Source organism: Arachis ipaensis, chromosome B1, assembly GCF_059453495.1.
Source record: "Arachis ipaensis isolate K30076 ecotype BB chromosome B1, ASM5945349v1, whole genome shotgun sequence".
Classification (NCBI taxonomy): domain Eukaryota; kingdom Viridiplantae; phylum Streptophyta; class Magnoliopsida; order Fabales; family Fabaceae; genus Arachis; species Arachis ipaensis.
In genome coordinates, this window is record NC_142436.1 from 57373100 (window position 1) to 57395845 (window position 22746).

General features: G+C 34.9%; 1 pseudogene; it reads left to right on the plus strand.

The window, feature by feature from the left end:
• Positions 1-20753: 20753 nt before the first annotated feature.
• LOC110265996 (potassium transporter 25 pseudogene) lies at positions 20754-21834 on the plus strand (annotated as a pseudogene).
• The last annotated feature ends 912 nt before the right edge of the window (positions 21835-22746 follow it).

Here is a 22746-nt window from a genome sequence, read left to right on the forward strand (position 1 = left end):
TAATTTCCTCTTTTATTATACTCTTTGTTCTACACTTCTATTTTAAGTCACTTTGTCAATACACATATGATTTTGCAATTTTGAGTTCTTGTTAATGAATTTGATGTTTGATCCTAGCTTCATGTTTGTTTGAGTTGCCTTTATTGATTTTGATCATTTATGGTTCATAGCTTTTACCATTTTCTTAATTTTGTTATGTTCAAGTTTTGCTTTTGGATTTTTCTATCTCAATGTAAGTATTTCTTTAATTTCCTCTTTTATTATACTCTTTGTTCTACACTTCTATTTTAAGTCACTTTGTCAATACACATATGATTTTGCAATTTTGAGTTCTTGTTAATGAATTTGATGTTTGATCCTAGCTTCATGTTTGTTTGAGTTGCCTTTATTGATTTTGATCATTTATGGTTCATAGCTTTTACCATTTTCTTAATTTTGTTATGTTTTATGTTTATGCCCTCTATGTGTTTGATGAAATGCCAATTTTGATTATGGGGTAATTTACACCCCTTGGCTTGGGGGAAATGAGAGTATGGATTACTAGAGCCATAATGTCCAACATTTAGTGCTAATTCTTGGGTTGTTAATTGTTCTTGTTCCCACTAACGCTAATTTGTTGCTAAGGTAATTAGCAAGCAAGCTAGGATTTGTGGGTTAAGAACACTTATGCTCATTTAACTTACTCTCCGATGTGAGGGTTGACTTAGTGAGATTAATCCATCATAATTATCATAGTTGTGGTTATGGCAAGGAAGGGATTCCATAACTCATCCCAAGTCAAGGTTTCATTTACGTTTTGAACCACTTTTCCATCAATTTTGAGTCTCACTTGTTTATATTACATACATAGTTCTTTTGCTCTTTTATTACTTCATTAATTACAATTTTGTCTTGTTCTTTAATTCCCTTATTTTGTTTGCTCTCAATCATTGAAAACTCCTTTTGATTCTCACAACCAAAATTGTGTGCACTCTTTGGCATTAGTTCCTCGGGAGGACGACCCAGGAGCTAAATACTCTCGGTTTATGTTTGGTTTGAATTGTGACAATATCTTGGATTAAATTTTGATTAGGATCAATTGTTGGTTCGGAGCTATACTTACAAGGAAAATCTATTTTGTAAAAAAATCCGAAAGCACGTTTGGTCTTCTATCAAAATTTTGGCGCCGTTGCCGGGGAGCTAGCGTCATGAGTGCTATATTTTGGTTGTTGTTAATATGTGAATTGTGTGAATAGATACTTTTTGGTTGTTTGTTTGCTTTTGTTGGTAACTTAGGTCTATTTCTTTTGTTACTTGATGTCTTTAGTTTTTATTTTCTATTTCCTCTATGAGTTATCACCCTCTTGGTTTGGAGTTTGGTTGTGATTATTTTATATGGTTTGATAACTTCATTTTTGGATCGAATAATGGGATTGGAGCATCTATTTTGGAAGGAGTGACCTCCTCTACACTACAATGAGCCAAACCCTTCCCATTATGCATACCCAAACCAAGGATATGGTGGATTTCACTTAGATTATGCACCTCCACCACCATATGCCTATGACCCCTACCCCAACATAACCCTCAATCACCACATTTTCAAACACCACACTAATACCAACATCCACCTTCTTACATACCACCTCTAAACACTTGCCAACATGAGTCACCTCCCACATATACAACCTTTCTCCCAAATTATGAACCTTCCTTCCCACCCTTTGCCCAAGACCATCAAGACCTTTAAGCCTTTCTCGAAGAGCAAGAAGGGTTCCAAAGGACACAAGGGCAATTTGTGGCAATCATAGCCAAAGCAATGAACCGTTTAGTCCTCTTACGCTCATCCGATCAAGACACTTCTCTTGAAGAATGTGAAGAATCAACTAAAGAATGGAGTGAAGAGGAGAATATAAAGCCTCAAGGGAAAGAAGAAGGGGTAGAGCATGAAGTAAAACAAGAGGAAGAAATGGAAGTATGTGAACCGAAGGAGAGAAAGAGAGAATTGAGGGAGATTGATCAAGATGAGAATTCCATCATTGATGATTTTTTGTCCTCCTTGGTCAATCCTCTTAATGATCTTAATGATCCTCTACCCATTGAGTTTGAGAAAGACATGGAGGTAGACTTCTCACAACCTCCATGTTATGATTTGAGTGAAGAGGAAGAGGAAGTTGGTGAGGAAGCAATCCCGGACCAAGAGCACATTGAGTGGGTGGCAATTTCATCTAGGAGCTTCATTGGCCCCCATCAATAAGCTATCTTGGAGACGGATTACTAACGTAAGGTCCTTCTTAGGTTGGTATATGGTGGAGAAAGGGGTGTTGGTTGCCAAGAGAATCCAAGGCCCTTCAAGAAGAACAATTTGAGAATTGGAGTTTAAGAATGGTGTAGAGCACAATTGGGTGATTTTCGGAGAGTGTTGGGTCGTTCTAAGGGTCATTTGAGAGTTTGTCCATCCGGCTTGAAGCATAAAGAGCAACAAGAAGGTGACTGGATGCCTAGAATATGGGATTTCGGAGGAGCTTTAAAGACCAAGCTTGGATGGAGATTTAAGGAGGAGTGGAAACACAAGCCACCCTACAAGAGTGTCCACAACAAGTCCAACTTAAGGACTATAAACCAAAGTGCTAGGTGGGAGACACCCCACCATGGTAACATCTTTCTTACCCTTTCTCTTTGTTTATAGTCTTGTTTTATTGCATGTTTGCTTGTCTTAGTTAGCTTAGGATTAGATTGATGTTTTTGAGTTGGATAAGTTAAATTGCTTGTGTATCATGAATATTGGTATCTTTGAATTTTTTTTGGGTTGAAATGTTGATTGAACTAAGGCTTAGTACCTTAGGAATGGAAGAAAAATTTTTTGCAAAATAGGGCACCTGTGCGTGCGCACCTGCTCGTGCGTACGCACACATACCATCTTTTTGCCACTTTGTGCGAGCGCACAGCATTGTGCATCCGCACGCAAGCTTGCAGCCCCTCTGATGGGAGCGTTAGCATAGGTTGTGTGCCTGCACCCCAACCCTTCTTGCTTCTGTGCGTGCGCACGGGCCTGTGTGCGCATGCACACATGAACCATTACCAAGCAATTTGAAAAAAAAAACCCCCTTATGTGCGAGCACACACCCTTGTGCGCACGCACACTCCTTAATTCCTCTTCTGCCTGGAGTGCTCGCATAGAGTGTGCGCTCGCACACCTTCCCTTGTCCGTCTAGTGTGCGTACGCACACCCCTGTTTCCTCACCACTATATTTCTCTTCTTCTCTTCTCTCTACTCCATCCCTCCCCTACCTTGTTTTTTCCATGTTTTTCTACTTGTTTTACTTAGTTTTCTTTGCATTTCATTTTTCATCTTAGTAATTAAATAAGTTGCAAGTGTTTGCTTATTGATTGAATTTTATCAATGCACTTATACTTTACCTTAAATTACTAGCACCTAATTAGATTTGCACATATACATTTTGTTGCATATTAGGTGAAACTTTTATGAGTGCACATGGAGTTTAGTGAATTGAATTGAGTTGCTTGTTCATCATGGATTTTAAATTAATATAATCACATCACAAGGTCCTTGTTTCTTGTTAATGCTTTGCATTTGTTTGAGTTGACTTAACTTGATTCTATCAAGTTTGTCACCTTTTTGTAACAAACACCTTAACCGTGTGATTATTTGATTTTTCCTAAGGATGAATAAGTAATGTTCTTTTCATCATTGCATTGGTTATTGTTTGTTGTGCTATTTTATATATCAATTTTGCTCTTTCACTTGCACACCTTCAATATCCAATATTTCATACATTCAATTCACTCTTGTTGCAATTGCCTAAGCTGCTTGTGTTTAGTTGATGCTCATCTCTTAGTTGCATCTTAGACCATTTAATTGAGGAACTCATTATTACTTTTGATTGTCTGGATGCCTTTTTAACTGGCTGTTGTGTGTATTCTAACCACGTGCACACTTGGAATACACACATGGCTCATCATTTTGATCATCCACACCATAATGCAAACTCCTCAATTAGATGCTTATTAGTTTCCCCCAACCCTTTTGTGCTACTTGCCCTATGATTCTTAATTATACTTTATCCATTCTTTTTGAGTATGATACATGAAGGCAAGGAGCCGGGAGAGGAGGAGGACACCGAGGAGGGAGATGCCGAGCATACATTGGACTTGGCGATTTTCCCACAACCCAAACCCCCACATCCGCCAGCTGAAGGTGGAGCACTTCAGAGCCATTCTCCACGGATTGTGTTTGTGCACGGAGGACCGTGCAACGCTTAAGTGTGGGGGAGAATTCGTCATTTTGGGGAGTAAACTTATTTTTCTGAACACTTTGCACTTTATTTTTGTTTCTTTTATTAGGTTTCCTGTATATATTTGGAGTGTTTTTTTATTGTTGCATTGCACTTTTTTCTAGTTATATATATATATATATATATATATATATATATATATATATAAGCCGTGTCAAACCAAACTACCTAACAAGCATTAGCTCATATATATATATATATATATATATATATATATATATATATATATATATATATATCTTAGTTCATCCATAGTTATTGCATTTTGCATCTTTTTCTTAGTATATATTTTATAGATAGAAATTGTGATTAGATGATGTGAATAGTATAGCACCTAGTTCAATTTTATCCTAATTGTTCATGTTAATTTTTTCTTGTTGAAAATTAGGAATAGAAGTAGGAAATTTTTTGAAAAATTGCATCCATCACATTTTACATACATATAGAAAATAATATTGGTGAAAAACAACAAGGATTTCCAAGAATTTTGTCTCAAGGGAATTTTATTGAATTGATTAGAAAACTATTTTTAAAACTTGCTTGAATGATTTCTTGATGGAACATAGAAGAGGATAGAACAAATACCTTGTGAGTTTTTGAGCTATATTGAGTGGTTACACATTTTAACCACTAATTTTGTTCATTGTGTGCTATGATCCTTCTATGATTGTAATCTTGGTTTTTCTTGATTCATTATTTCTAATATTTGATGTTGTGATTGCATTTAGCATGATTGAGGCCATCTTTGAATTAAACTCACTCACCCATATGGACCTACCCTTGCACCTACCTTTGTTAACTCCTTTTGAACTTTTTAATCCCCTTTGTTCTAATTATTAGCACATCACAACCCTAAGTGAAAAACCATGAATAACCCTGAATTGCATCTTTGATTAGCCTAGGTTGAAGAGTGTGTGTCATTTAAGTGTGGGAAAAATTTTGAGAAGCATTAGTAGAGAAAAAATTTGTTTTGGGTAATTATTGAAAATTTAGAAAAAATGGGTGCACATTCATGTATCAATTTGCTTTAACCATATGTATTTGTCATAGAAAAAGAAAAAGAAATGAAAAAATGAAATGAAAGAAAAATATAGTAATAAGATGGGACAAAAGTTATTCCAAAAAAAAAGAAAAAAAATGAATAAGAAATGCATATGTGTTTTGAATAGAAACTAAAGCATGAATGTGTGTGTGAAAAGAAGTAATGGGTGGCTAGAATGCATTTTCGTGGGTTGATTGATATAGGTTGAGTTGGATACTTGAGCTAATCAAAGATTCAATCTTTTAGTTCACTTAGCCATATATTCATCTCACCCTTATCCCAACCCCATTACAACCTTCTAAAGACCTCATGATACTTGCATACATGCATCAAATACTTGTTGATTATTAGATGAAAAGCAAATCCTTGAAAGCATGATTAGAGGAGACTTGAGTGATTAAACCCTAAACACCGAGCGTTGAGAGTGTATGCACACCTAGTGAGGGTTCAATCACTCAACTCTATGTTTCCATAATTCTTATCATGCATTCTTGCAAGTTGCTTCTTTTTGATGAGTTAAATCAATTCTTTAGATTTTGATTGCATTGAGCTACTTCTTTGCTTAGCCCTATATGTCTATATACTTGCTTGGGAATTTGATTGTTTGTTTTTACCAATTCAATAGGATACTATAGTATATATAGGTATACGTGCATGCATATAGATAGTTGCATTCAATAAGTTGTTTCCCTTTGATCATTCTCCTTGTTTGGTTTAGCATGAGGACATGCTATTGTTTAAGTGTGGGGGAATTGATGAATCCATATTTGATGATATATCTTGGCTATAATTGGATGGATTTCATCATATAAACTCACACTTATTCACCAAAATATCATACTTTTGTGTTTGATCTCTAAATTGAACCTATAGGTGAAAACATATGTTTTTGTGCTTAAATTGATAAATTTAATCCCACTTTTATTCCATTTGATGCCGTGATATGTTTGTTGAGTGATTTTAGGTCCTAGAGGCAAGAATGGTTCGGTAGAAGTGGAAGAAAGCATGCAAAAAGGGAAAAAACATGAAGAAAACAAAGGAGAAAAGTATTTCAGCCTATGCCTACGCACACCTTCTGTGCCCATGCACAAGGCAGGGTAAAAAGCAGGACCTGTGCCAACGCACAGGCTGTGCCCATTCTCAGGGCAGAATGGAAATCAGGACCTGTGCGAAACGCATAGGTCTGTGCCCACGCACAGGAGGAAAATCAGCAAGTGTGAGCATGCACAGATCTGTGCGAACGCACAGGTACCAGCGCATGCCTACATTAAAAAGTCAAGTGGACTCATATTTTGGGGGCTTTTTGGCCCTTTTTTTGAAGGCTTTGGAGCATATTTGAAGGGGGAAGCAACCATATATCATACCATACACTACCATACTTCATAGAATAGTTTTTAGGAGTAGTTTTTGGGTAGTTAGCTTAGGTTTTCTCTCTAGTTCATTAAGGTTTTAATTAGGTTTTCAATGTAGAATTTTATAGTTCAAGTTTTGCTTTTGGATTTTGCTATCTCAATGTAAGTATTTTTTTTAATTTCCTCTTTTATTATACTCTTTGTTCTACACTTCTATTTTAAGTCACTTTGTCAATACACATATGATTTTGCAATTTTGAGTTCTTGTTAATGAATTTGATGTTTGATCCTTACTTCATATTTGTTTGAGTTGCCTTTATTGATTTTGATCATTTAAGGTTCATAGCTTTTACCATTTTCTTAATTTTGTCATGTTTTATGTTTATTCCCTCTATGTCTTTGATGAAATGCCAATTTTAATTATGTGGCAAATTTACATCCCTTGGCTTGGGGGAAATGAGTGTATGGATTACTAGAGCCATAATGTCCAACATTTAGTGCTAATTCTTGGGTTATTAATTGTTCTTGTTCCCACTAACGCTAATTTGTTGCTAAGGTAATTAGCAAGAAAGCTAGGATTTGTGGGTTAAGAACACTTATGCTCATTTAACTTACTCTCCGATGTGAGGGTTGACTTAGTGAGATTAATCCATCATAATTATCATAGTTGTGGTTATGGCAAGGAAGGAATTCCATAACTCATCCCAAGTCAAGGTTTCATTTATGTTTTGAACTACTTTTCCATCAATTTTGAGTCTCACTTGTTTATATCATATACATAGTTCTTTTGCTCTTTTATTACTTCATTAATTGCAATTTTGTCTTGTTCTTTAATTCCCTTATTTTGTTTGCTCTCAATCATTGAAAACCCCTTTTGATTCTCACAACCAAAATTGTGTGCACTCTTTGGCATTAGTTCCTTGGGAGGACGACCCGGGAGCTAAATACTCTCGGTTTATGTTTGGTTTGAATTGTGACAATATCTTGGATTAAATTTTGATTAGGATCAATTTTGGTTCGGAGCTATACTTACAACGAAAATCTATTTTGTAAAAAAATCCGAAACCACGTTTGGTCTTCTATCAGCTCTATCATTCAAAGTTAATAGCTCCATGCTTTGATGGAGTTCTTCACAAACCATGAGCTCCCAAAAGTGATCCTCTTCTAGTAATCTGGGATTCCATACTTTGTTTTTATACCCGTCTTCAAGTTGATCACGATAGTTTCCTCCGGGTGGTAAGCAAATAGAATTCTCATTAGAGCACCAAACTATCCTTCTAGACCCATTCAATTGAGTAGTGCACCAACCTTTACATCCAACCCTTGAAGCCTCAACCATAATGAGCCTAGATTTACAACGCCAACCACTAAACATCCTCCTCTTACGCTTAATTCCATAAAGCACCCTAAGCTGGCCATCCGTTTTAAGCAAGCCAAATTCAAGTGGGATAATAAAGCTAAGAGTTAGAAGTTTTACCCACTCAAATGAAGGATTAGATGACAACTTAGGTAGAGGAGTTCCCAACGGTCTTGATAAAGTACGTTGCACTCCTGTCCATCTACTTTTAGAGGCTTCCACCACTTGGCAAGGTTCTTCAAGCTCTACCTCTTGCCAAGCTTCCTCAAGTTCACATTCTTCTTCACCAATTTCCTCTAGCTCTTCCCCATCACTCAAATCATAGATAGGAGGTTTAGTGAAGTCTACTTCATCATCAATTCCAAGCCCAATGGGGAGGGATTCCTCAAACTCAAAAGGATCATATGTTGATACAGAATCATCATAGATAGGGGAATTAGGTACGTTCCCCATTTCTTCCAATTCTTCAATCTCAAAATGCCTTGGACGTTGTGCACTATCCTCCTTGACATCACTTTCAAACTCTATGGAAGAAGGCTCTTCAACTTGAGATTCCTCCTTGCATCCAACGTCTCCTAAATCTTCAACCACTACTTCCTCTTATTCAATAATCTCTACCTCCTCCCCTTGTTGCACTTCTTGTCTCAACTCCTCTTCTTTACCTTGAAGCTCCGAGTTCACTCCATCACTAAGCTCCTTGGTTGCTTCTCCACATTCAAAAATGGGAGTGCCTTGATCGCGTAAGCTTAGGTGGGATGAGACCATGTTGCTAACGGCTTCCATCATGATAGCAATCTTGGTTTCTACCTCCTTAAACTCCTTTTCCGTCTCCTCTTGTTGCCTTAGGATATAAGATCTAAGATCTCTTTGCTTTAGCATGAGGGCATAGAGACCTTCATCTATTGGAGGTGGTGGAAGAGAGGGTTCATTGTTTGATAAAAGGGTATTGTAGTTGGAAGATGGTTCATATTGGTGAAAGTCTTGAGGTGGTGTATATGGAATTTGTGGTTCATGGGAGTATTGGTGTGGAATGGTGGCAGCTCTAGATATGGTTCATATGGTGGTTGGTATGGTGGATATGGGTTAGGATCATATGGAGGTGAATGGTGGTATGAGGCTTGTGAGTATGAAGGACAACAACGTTGAGGGTTTGGGTCATAATTATGTACATCATGGGGTGGATTGTAACCATGAGAGATTGGAGGAGGGTGTTACCATGAAGGTTGACCATAAGCATATGGCTCCTCCCAAATTTGATATCCATTCCCACAATGTGGTTCCTCATTGAAGCTTTCATTCTCTACAACATAATTGTAGCCAAACTCATAGCCAAAAGGATGAGAATTCATTGTGAAAGAGAAAAAAAAAACAAAAGCTAACAAGAAACAAAGAAAGCAAAGTTCTAAAACTAACAACAACTAACAAAGAAGCAAAAGGCAAACATATTCACATATTCACAATATATACAATATCCAATAACATAGCACCATTGCAATACCCCGGCAACGGCGCCATAAATTTGATAGGAGAATTATTGTCGGTCTAGAATTTTCTTCTTATAGAAAAGGAATTTCTTCGTTGCAAGTATAGTTCCAAACCAACAAACAATTCTCAATAAAATTTAAAAGATATTGGTTGTCACAAAATACAAACCCCAATGAAAATTAACCAAAGTATTTAAACCTCGGGTCGTCTCACAAGGAATTGCAATGAAGTGGTCAATTATTGGCTTTGAAAGAACAAGGGGTTTGATTTATAAAAGGGGCAAGAAAATAAATGGCAAGAAAATAAAGCAAACAAGTAAAGAAAGCAATTAATAAAAGAGATACATTCATGGCAAGGATTGAGAATATAGGTTTTCTATCCTAGTCACTAATAACAATAATTAACAAGAATTTATCCTATTTCGTCATTTCCAACAATAGAAGAAGGTATAATGTTATCTTCACATAGGGAGAAAGTCAAATAAGACTAACTATGTTATAACACTATATCCCAAGAGTGTGGCGGGTGCTATATCCCAAGAGTGTGGAAACACTTTATCCCGGGAAATGCGACAGGCACTATATCCCATGAGTGTGACAAGTACTACATCCAGAGAGTGTGATGGACACTATATCCCAAGAGTGTGAAGGCATGTCAGAGAGACGATATATGGGTTAGCTACTTAGTGTGTCGGGTTCTGGCAAAGTAACCGACACGTGAGCTCATGGCCAGTAGGAAAGGCATACATCATATGCATTTGTTTGTCTTGTTGAGTTTGCATTACTTGGGTTTGCCTATTTAAATATCTATGTTTATTTGCTATATGTTATACCTGCTGTAACTACATTCTATCCGTGTTTTCTTTGTCTACATTATGTGTCTGTTCAACTAAAAGGCCCCTTGCCTGGTAGATGAGTGACTAGGACAGTTCCATCGGAGTTTTGGAGGGCTGGAGGAAGTAGGATTTGAAGGGTTAAGTCTGAAAATTGAGTTATAACCTGAAACCATATATTATATAACCAAAATCAGGTTTAGCTTATTCTTTAAGTTTAAATTCTCAGTGTCGGAGTTTTAGGATCGTCTCTGACTTTTTCAGGACCTTATATATTATGTATGTTGGCACCATCACCATGCTGAGAACCCATGGTTCTCATTCCATACAAATGTTGTTGTTTTTAGATGCCGGTCGAGTGGCACCTTGCTAGGCGTCTGGAGTCTCCAGAGCAAGCAGAGTTGATTCTTTTGGGGATTCTATATATTGTACTAGGCCATGTTCATATGTGTGTGTGTGTGTGTGTGTGTGTGTGTGTGTGTGTGTGTGTGTGTGTGTGTGCGTGTGTGTGTGTGTGTGCGTGTGCGCGCGCGCGCTTAGACTCTCCTTTTATGTATTTTTGGATATTGTACCTCTTAGAGGATACTTTGGAGAAGATAGGTGTCAGTTGTGTTTTAGGTTAAATTTTGGGTTTATGTATATATGTTTACATACTTATACTCCGATCGGCCTTGGCTACGCAGTTCGAGCCCGGAGATTGCTATTCTGTATTTTGGTACTCTATCCTTTATATATTTCATGTCTTACCCTTATCTGTTTATCGGTTTACATTTTCGAGTGTGATTCGCTTTTCTTTTGCGGATTTTGTTTAAACTTTTCTCCAAGGCTCTTGGATACAACTTTCTTCAACTATATCTATACATATATTTTATTTTAGAGGTCGTAATAACTTACCACTTCTATTTACAAACGTAAGAGTAAAGCTCTGTGTGGTAGGGTGTTACAGACTACACTTGCAGAAAACTTCCAATTGCAATTACATTTATTACGTTAAAACCATTTAAGAACTAGCTTACCGATCTGTATCCGAACAACTCTCATTGCCGAAAACAAGTCCAACAACCCCATATAGCAACTCAAATTAATCGAATTAAACAACTAATTAATTTTTAAACAAGCACAAATTCACCATAAACTCAAAGCTAACCCACTATAAAAAAATGCACACATATAACTTCTCAAAAACTATATTTTTTTTCTTCTTTCTTTTTATTTTGTTATAAAAATACAAACAAAAAATTGAAATTGAGCTGAAGTATTACCTTGTAACCGGATCTTAAATCCATCTTCATGGACTACAGAGTTCACCAGAAACTAATTCAATACACAATAATGATTGAGGATTGAGGATTTATCAATACCCTAGAAGAATTCGATTTTATTCATGCCCATGGAGCACACACACACTTATGGAAGCATCTCGAGTGCAAATGGAAAATTGGAGAGTAGAAGCTAAAGCTCACTATATCTGATCGTTTTTGGAGTTATTGGCGGTTATAAGCTCAACGAATTCGAATTTATCAAGCAATTCAACCTTTAGCGACTCCAGCAACAACCATCGAAAATGCCACACTAGCAAAAATATGAATAAAAATTAAGTAGAAAGTCTAAGGGTTAAAATTAGTAGCACTTTCATTTAGCAGATTTGACATCTTAGATAAACACTTTTCTTTCTGATATAAGCACATTACATTCACAGAAACATGAACTAGAAGAGTAGAGAATTTCAACGAATAGTGAAGCATCAACTCAGGTCAGAAGCATTACTAACAAGATGAGTGTTTTATAGCATGAAGACATAAATATATTACAATTAAGAGAATAAATGAGGATTGGAATCGTTCATGATGTGAAATAATTGAGTACAAGGCTTATATACTAGTATAAAATAATGATTACTTATACAGCTATGAAGCTAAAACGAACCTAACAAGCAAGATGCAAAATCAGAAAGCAAATTCAAACGAAGCAAGCAACATACACTCGAAAAATTAAAAAACTCCAAAAATAAAATCCCAAAACCCCACCCCTCCGAAATTCACAGAACCAGTTGAAAATCCATACACACCTTATGCTACAATCTTAGTTCACCATGGCAGTTCATCATCGATATATTATTCTTCTTTGTTCTTCGTCACTGAAAACAAAGAGAGCAAATAGGACAGAGTGAGATAGAGATAACAAGCGAGAAAGAGTATGTTGAATGCAGAATCAACAAACCCTAACAAACCTCACATAAGATTTATTACTAAGAGAAAACTTTGATTTCAGCTTGATTTGCCAGATTCATTAGGATCAAGCAAGCAAACAGAGCAAAAGTAATAACACAGAGAGAGAATCACATGTTTCTGAATATTCAAACCCAAATCAAAAAAATAAAGGGAGAAGACCTACCGGCAGCAATAATCTTGTGCATCTACATGCAAGAACGGCAACGGTGCAAGCGGCGGAGGTCTAGTGTTACAATAAGAGTAGCAACGGTGGCTAGAAGACCTAGGCAGCATAGATCTGAGACGAACAAATGATGACAACGATGCGGATCTGAAGCGGATCGGATGGAAACAAAGTCCAAGGAGTAGGATGATGGATGGAGGCTATCGGCGATGGCAATGGTTAGGCGATGGTGATCGGCGATGGAGGGATTACGTGAATTAACCAGTGGCGATATTTTTCTTTCTTTTTTCACTTTTTCTCTCTTTCCGTTTTTCAATTTAATTTAGGAGATAAAAATAAAAAAGAGTGATAATAAAATTTTAGCAGCAATAATAGTAATAGCCACTATAATAATTTAGAAAAATTAAAATTAAAAGTGAAAAAGGATAATAATTTTCTGACAATAGTAATAATGGCCATTATAACATATAATAATAATAGTAAATATATAATTGTTTTAAAAACATAATTCAAATTAACGAATTAATGGCCATTATATTATTGCCACTAAAAATTTATCGCTAAAATATGTTTTTCTTGTAATGAAGGTACCAAATTAATTTTTGACTCAAAAACCTAAATATTAATTAATTTACAAAGATATATTTTGAGTTGAATAAAATAGATATTAGTTTTTTCAACGTAAGAAAAATAATATTTACACATTATATAATATTCTCTAAAATCTAAAACTTTGATTATACGTATAAATCATACATCCTAATTTCTCATTAAATAAAATAATTTTATAATAGCTAGGATAGATAAATATAATGTATAAAAACAATGTTAAAGGTAAATAAGTAATATTAAGGATTCACTAAAAACAACAAATATGTATGATTGAAATTTATACCCTAATGCCTAAATCTTTAACCCTACTCCTTAATTAATTCTTGATACAAACCTATCCTTCATAGCTATTAGGTTTTATTTGATAAAATACTAATTTTTTTTTTAGTATTGTGGCTGGTCCATAAAAAATGGAAACCAAATTCACTTCGTATGCATTTTGTATGGATTGAATCTGTACACTTGTGTCTACCCTTTTTTCTTATTTTTATAAGGTAGTGTTTGGTAGAGAGACAGAGACTGAAAGATTGAGATTGAGAGACAGAGACTAAGAGACTGAGACTGAAATAAATTTTAGTATTCTGTTTGGTACAAAGTGGGAGATAGAAATTAAAACAAGAATGAAATTCTAATTTAATTTGTACAAAGAATAAAATTGTACTTAATTAATTAAAATGAGAGTATTGTAGGTATAAAATGTTATTAAGATTTCACTCTCTATCTCTAAAAATTTCAGTCTCTTGTGTCTCCACTTTTTGGAGGTACTGAAATACTGAAATTTTGGAGATAGAGACAGAAATTTCAATACCAGTCTTTGAGCCAACAAACATGATACTGAATTTCAGTCTCCCAGTTTCTGTCTTAGTACCTCAAAACAACACTACCTAAATAAAAAAGCCCACTATACATGTGGATACCTTTTGTCATCATTGGTAAAGTATACATTTAGTGACAAGCAATTTGTTTAATGTTATGCATTTGACAAGGACAAAGTTCAAAAACAAAAGGTTTATTTTATATGTGAATAAATTATTATTTTTTACCATAAACTAAGTATTTCATCCCCAATAATTCTAACCGTAGACACCTAGTAGAAGATGAGTTAGTTTTAAAAATTTAACCAAAATAGATAATTCATTTCATAATTTTGTTGCATGTTTTGAAAATAGATACAAGTATTATTTTAGTCTCAAATATTTGAATTAAGTTTTAATTTTATCTCTAATTTTTAAACGTATAACCTATTTTAGTCTTAAAAAATTTTAAATATCATATTTTATTCTCAAAAAGTTTTGAACGGGTTTAACGTTGTCCCATCGTTAAATTTAACATGAACAATTAGCATATTGAAGGGCTAATAATATTTGATTTCAGTACATAAGTAAAATCGATCTACTAACAATCACCAGTGTAAAAATTGATTGCTAGGATTTGGAATTATTTTACAAGAAGGAGATCAAGAAAAGAAAGCGTTACAAAAAAGTTTTTGCTATATATTTCTAACACATAAAAGAAGATATGACTTAACAATAATGTTGTAAACATCCACGTCACTCATTCCATTAACTATTCGGGTCAAATTTAATAATAGGACAACATTATATTGAACCCATTTAAAACTTTTCAGGATAGAAAAAGGACATCTAAATGTTAGCGATCAAATTAAAATTTTGGTCCAAATGTTGGGACTAAAATAATACTTTACCCTTGAAAATAAGTTGTCACTATTTGAATTTTCAAAAATATTTTTTGTACACCAAAATCAACACTAAAATAAACTACCATGTATTTATGTAATTGACCATTAGGCTTTCCAAATAGACTTTTCTCCCCATTCGGTGATTGGGTCGAGGTTATAACTTTATAATTATCGAAAACAAATGTATTTATGTATAGGATTAATCACCAAAAACGTGCTCAAATTATACAAATACTGACAATAATGACCTCCACTTTTATTATTAACAAAAAAATCTTTAATAATTTAAAAACATGCACGAAATATCCATCCGTAAAGAGAGATGCACTCTGTTAACAAAAATGTATGATGTGGCAAACGGAAAATCATATGTGGCTCTCTCCCTCCCTCCCTCCCCCCCTCTCTCTCTCAAAATTGTTAATACTAAACTCCCAAATCTCTATCCTGTCCTTCTCCCCCCGATACCATAGCCACTATTGTAGCTTTGTCTTCTTCTCTTCCCAACGGCAGAAGCTACAATACAACCATAAATTACACCCAGAACTACAAAGCGAACACAATCGGAATCAAAAGGCAAGTGCAACGGTCAAAACTGGAAGGCAAGCGCTACAACTGGAACAGGAAGGCGAGCACGGCAAGATCTAGAGGGAGAGCACGATCAGATCTATAAGGCGAGCATGATGGGATAGGAGTTGGCTCCGCCTCAATTCTCCTTCCTGGATCATTCGCCATCGCGACAAAAACTTCTGCCTCCTCCATTATTTTTCTCTCATTGTCATTGACTTCTTCACCATTCACTTTTGATTTTGTTTCTATTGTTAAATCTGTTATTGAAATCAGAGTGAGTTAACTACAAAAAAAAAAGGGTTAAAATGGAGGTTTTTTAAGGTAATTACGGCGGTTACAACTGCCATTATTACCGAAAATGGCGCCCCCAAGAAATGCCGGAATTCTGGGCGCCATTCTGGTTATTACAGCGGTTTTTTGAAAACCGCCGTAATAACTAGTGGATAATACGGCCGTTTTTTGGCGGTTAAAACGGCGGTTTTAACCGCCATTTTAACCAAATAAAACGGCGGTTTTGTTGTTGTTTAAAATGGCGGTTTGTAACTGCCGTTTTTTCCTGGGTTTAATGGCATCTTCTTGTTTAAAATGGCGTTTCTAACCGCCGTTTTTACCTTGGTTTAATGGCATCCTTCTCGTTTAAAATGGCGTTTATAACCGCCGTTTTTACCTATATTTAGTGGCATCCTTTTCGTTTAAAATGGCATTTTTAACGCCGTTCTTACCAAGATATAATGGCACCATTTTCATTTAAATTGGCATTTTTAACCGCCGTTTTTACCAGGATATAATGGTACCATTTTTGTTTAAAATGGCGTTTTTAACCGTCGTTTTTACCTAATTGCAATTTTATACTTTTTAAAATGAGATTGAAACTATGTATTTATAGTGACATTTTTAGAACTCAAACTTTAAAATCTCATAATAACCAAAAAGCATAACCTTAAATCAAACATCATAACAAAATTTTTAATTCATACACAATCTTCGAAAATAAAAAATCATAATCCAAAAATAAAGTATCAAAGATAACATTTTTCAATAATTTGTCTTAACATATATCTATAATACTTAATACATAAAATCTTTATCATACAAGATCATGCTTCTTTGTTGCTCGCTCCAGAAGACCTACTTCCTAACTCTCTTGGTGATGGAATCTCACTCTCTTGATCCAATCCCTACAACAAAAATATAATTATGAGCACAATAAAAAAGGATATAAAACTGAATCTGAAACTATTAATATAAAATTATTCAATCAAAAAAGAAAAGATCAAAGATCACATAAAACTGAATCTGAAACTATTAATATAAAACTGAATTTGAAACTATTAATATATAATCCAACAAGGTCATATGAATGCAACTTCTGCAAGAGAGGCTTCTCTAATGCACAAGCACTTGGAGGTCACATGAGCCTTCATAGGAAGGACAAAGCAAAGATCAAAGAGTAGCAACAATTTTCTTCTTCTTCAAATCAAACTACTCATCATCAACAATTTTTATTGGAGGGGAATCTTGGTAGTAACAATGATAATAATAATAATAAAGAGCTTTTGAATGTGCTTCATCAACCAGTTATGGACGATGAAACCAATAATAATAATGTTGTGATGATGAGGCAGTTACCACTCTTTTCAGAATTATCATCATCACCTCCTCCTCATCATCATCTTCAACAGCAAGAGGATCAAATTTCTGGTCAACAAGGTCCCTCATCATCTTCAGAATTAGACCTTGAACTAAGATTAGGGCTTGAGCCTCCACAAGGATCTAATTCATCATCAGCTAGCAACTACTTCAATCTAATTTTGGTTATTATAATATTAACTTAGCTTCATTAAAAAATCCAAAAACTTGTTTAAACCATCGTTATACTCATGCGTGATTCGTGGTTTTCCAATCCATGACTTATCGATTGACATGACTAAGAGGGACTACAAATAGGGATTTTAAAAAATCTATTCATTAAAATTCTATATATATTCTGAAGGAAAGAAATTTATTCTTTTATATGCAAATAGATATTAAAAACTTACTTAAATAGTATTTAAAAGAAAATATAAGAAAATTATAATTACCTCTTTCAAATGATAATTCCCTTCTTTTTTCTTTCCCAGCAAATATTAAAACTTGAAACTTTCAAAGTAAAGTAGCTAGCAGCAAGAGTTGAAGAAGATCTAAAACCTGTTTCAAATAATCAGCATGCACGTGGTCAACTAGAATGACATATTGATATATATATATATATATAGACCAAAATTTTCAACTCAAAATAATAAGAAATGTATAAACTCAAAACAGTGTGCAGCCTACAATAGAAATGGAAAAACTACTTGCAGGTCTGACATCTGAGATAAAGAAAAAATTTTAGAAGTGTAGATGAAAGTTGCAAATGATTTAATTTTGCCTTGTTCATACTATTTTAAACAAAGACTAACAAAATTATAAATAAAGAAATTATATTTGCACAATTTTTCATGTTATCTCAACTAAGTTCAAATATTAATTGCTTTTCTAATTCTCACCATAACCGAAGAAAAACTCAATTAATAAGATTCAAATAAGATTGGCGAACATAGAAAACATTATTTACTGAAACTGTGTTTAGTTTACTGCAAATTAAACAATTGAATATTGAACCTTTTGCTTTACAGGGTTTTCTTACTGTATAAACCCTAAATTAACTTTAGGCATTTAATTCATAACAGGGAACCAAAAAAAAAAAAAAAAGAAGTCAAAATCATTATATATCAATAATGCTTTTGTTCACTAAAGAAAAAAAAAGAAAGAACAGTAGTATAGTACCTCTCTTTTAAAGTTACAAATCATAAATGCGAGGCACTGTTGATCAGATAAAAAACTTTATACACCAATCAATAGTATATTGAATCCCATAAACAATTCAATAATTTTATTTAGTGAGAGAATGATGAAGAGAAAACAAAGCACTATTAAATATAGTTTTAGTACATAACATATGCTATATTTATATACATTCCAATTGGGAAGGAATAAATAAAAAGAGTATATAGAATAATAATTCAACTAGAGACAAATAGTATCCATAGAGAGAAAAGAATTAATAGAGATCAAACTATATACGTCATCTAATTTATCTCCAAATAAAATTAATTAAGGCACTACAAAAAATATTGATAAAAATGGCAGTAATTTTATGGCGGGTCAAAAAAACTGCCATTATGTTTGTTAATTACGGCAGCGCCCACTCATGCCATAATGCTAATGGTCTTTGTGGCAGCTTTGTTGATTGTGGCGTTTCAAACTGCCATAGAATTTTTTTCCATTTTTAACTCGAGCGATGTTGCATATGAGAGTGTGATTAGTATTGTTGCATATGAGAAAATGAGGATGAGTGTCAATGACGAACCCTAATTTCTTGCCATTGTTCATCTTTCTGATTTGTCATTCAACTCCTCGCTATCGCTCATCCCTTTGTTGCAGCTCATCTCCTCGCTGCTGCAAGCAACGCCGTTGTTGCTGCCTTCAGTGAACTTCTATGATTTGGCTTTGATCTGAAGATTTGTTAGCGTTCGTCTCATCACGATCGTTCATCTCCTCGCCATTGCAAGAAACACCGTTGTCGCCTTCAGTGAGCTTCAACGATTTGACTTCGATATGAAGATCGCCGCTCATCTCATCGCCATCATTCAGCTCTGCACCATCGCAAGCAACACCGTTGTCGCTGCCTTCTATGATCTGATTTTCAATCTGGCTCACCTCCTCACCTCTTGCTGCCTTCAGCAAGCTTCTACAATTTGGTTTCACCATCTCTGTCACTTCTAATAGGTAATCTACTTAATCTTCTTCTTTGATTTTTTCCTTCCTGTTCATCCTTTTAGATCTAGTTCATGCTCTAGTAGAAAGAAACAAAGAATGCTGGTTCTTTTGTGTATTTTAATTTTCTGTTCCGTTGTTATTTTCTTGCTTCTGATTTTATTTAGTTTGAGACCTAATCTGTTCTATTAAACTAAATGATCTCATAATCTGCATCATTTGTCCGAAATTAGTACAACACAACACTTTACTTTCTCTTCAAAACAAGTCACGGCATTGTGGAGGAACTGATTGGGTTTGGAGCAAGAGTGCACGCTTGTGAAAGGAACGAAGCTGAGCTCACTAAGTCTCTCATCTAATGAAATGATTCTGGTTTTGAGGTTACTGACTCTGTTTGCAATGTCTTTGTTCTTCATCAGAGGGAGAAGCTGATGGACTCTGTGTGTTCTAAATTCCAAGGGAAACTCAACATCCTTGTAAGCTCTCTTCTTTCTCTGCATTTCATCTGTTTGATATTATTCCCCAACTAAAACTATTGTGTATGTTTTGAATTTACATTAATTGATATTATTCCCCAATTAACACTATTTTGCATAATTCGAGTCTATAAATTTTCAAACAATAATAGGAAAAAAAAATTAATATTCTTATAGTTGAAATTTTCAAGCTGCACTATAATTTGAAGGTGCAGGAGGATGACTTTACAATTCTTCAAGATCCCTCTTAAGTCTTTACTCTTCCACTGCTTCCTGCTCTTACTCTTCCGATTATGACAACATTTTTGTATATTAAGCTTTCATTATAATGTATAAAAAATTAATCATGATTTGTATATGATTTTCATTATAATATAAAATCTTCTGATGCGGCAGAGTTGGTTGCATAACAGGGTGACTTGGTCATACATACCCCTCTCTTCATCGAGGTTACAACTTCACTAAAGCAGGTTTCTTTTTTTCTATCTTATTTTATTATTCTTAGCTTTGGAATCTGCCTTTGAAGTTTGTTGTGGCCTTAATTGGGTCTATAAATTAAGTAAAGTTTGGATGAGAAATTGGTTAAAAAATCTGTCATTCTGTCTCTAATGTTTGTTAATAGATTTGATTTTGCCGATGATGTCTTAATTAATTGGGTTCCTTTCTTTTATCTTCTTTTTTAATGATTATTTCAGAGGAGAAGATCTTGGAAATCTTAGGTACGGTTTGTTGAGGATATTTTTGAAGCACTACTTGTCTTGTCTGCAGATGCATGCTGCTCTATATAAATAGTATTCTAAGACCATAATCAACTTCAAATTATCACACCAAACTCTTGAGGATTTACATTCCTGATGTCAACTATCTACTGATGATTCTCAGTCTCACCGTCACAATTAGTTTCAGAGACATGATGAAGATTGGCTATGCAGCAGGTTTGGCTATAATTTGTGGAATGCTTGTAACAACTAGTCTAATGTCACTTATCATCTCATTGTGTTGGGAGAAGAACTTGAGCGTATCCGCGTGCTTTCTGCTATGCTTTAGTTTTGTTGAGGCGGTGTATCTCTCTGCTTGTCTGCTACAGATTCACAAAGGAGCCTGGTATCTGCTTATTCTTTTGACAATGGCAATGACAATCATGCTCTCGTGGCACTATGGAACTGTCAAGAAGTATGAGTTTGATATGCAAAACAACAGAATGGCTCGTAGATGTGAGTCCGGGTCTCGCGATCGCCAGGGTGCCTGGGATTGGCTTTATCTACACCGACATTGTAGCAGGAATCCCAGCTTTCTTCTCACACTTCATTACTAATTTTCCCGCGTTCCATCAAGTCCTGATCATGCTATCCTTCAAGTCTATGCCGGTGCCTTATGTCTCCGAAGGCAAAAGGTATCTCATAGGCCGGATTGGCCCAAAAGATTACAAGATTTACCGCTACATCGTCAGATATGGATACTGCGATCACATCAGGGATACTGGCGACTTTGAGGAGCACATCATTCGTTCCATAGGGGAATTCATTTCCATTGAGGAGAGAGATATTGAATCCGTGGATGCCGCCACCGCCACAAATGAAAGAATGATTGTTGTAGGGAATTCTTCAACAACGCATGGACATAACAATGCTCTAGTTCTTCTGGATGCATATCAGGGTCCAGCGGTGAACAATGAATCTCAGATCATTCCAGTTCCTGACACGGAGGGTACAAGCAAGAAGAAGCGAAAGAAGGTTCGGTTCATGCTGCCTGTTAATAGTCCTAAAATAATGCAGCCATGTGTGAGGAAGGAACTTTTGGACCTAATTGATGCCAGGGAGAGCGGTAGTGCTTATTTCTTAGGCCAATCACACCTAGTAGTGCGTGACGGCTCAAACTTTCTCAAGAGATTCTTAATCATGGTCTATCGTTTTAGTATGCATTAATATATTTGTTCTTGGTATATATATATATATTTGTTTTAGTATGCATTAATATATCATTTTAGTATGCATTAATATATTTGTTTTTGGTATATTCTCAAGAGATTCTTATATATATATATATACCTTGTTTTTGGTATGCATTAATATATTTGTTTCCCAGAAACATCTCTTTAGCTAATTACCTTGGTCATTAACCTTTTAGTGTGCTGTTGGACAATGTATGCATGAAAGGGCCAAAATCTTCAGCAATTTGCTCTCTCCTCCAACACGTGCTTCTTCTAGACCCAATGGAAAAGCCATAATTGCTATGTCAAGTATGACTTCACTTTGCTGCAATGAGATTTATACTGGTGTTTTAAAATAATGCATGTCCTTTCTTAAATGGATGAATTTGATAAATTACTTTGTGTGCATACCTTTCGATGCATCTTGTATGCTTTGGTTTCCTCTCATTTTAACTTTTCAATTTTTAATTCTCGAAAGAAATACAAACTAAAGGGGGGTAATTGCAGGGCTAATAGTGGAAAATATTTTCTTCTTGATAGAAGATAATGAACAAATGTATTGTAGGTAAAAAGAAAATGCGATAGGTCTACCAATCTAATTTTATTTTTTCTCTTTATATTATTTGACTAGTTATATATTGTTTTTAATGACATCTTTTCTTTATTATAATTTCAATTTATAACAGCCAGCTTGATAGAGGAGAGGTACCTACAAATCTTTGTAAGAGATGAGTTTGGATAATGAAAATGGAGTGTTGGAGCAAGAAACAAAGATGTTGGAGCAAGTTCTCGGGATGAAACTCACACAAGAGACCAAAAAACTAAGGCAGGCTTGTTTTAAAGTTAATTACAAAAGGAAAAAACTTTTGGCCTCCAAATCTTATTCATCATCACTTAGCTAAGCTAC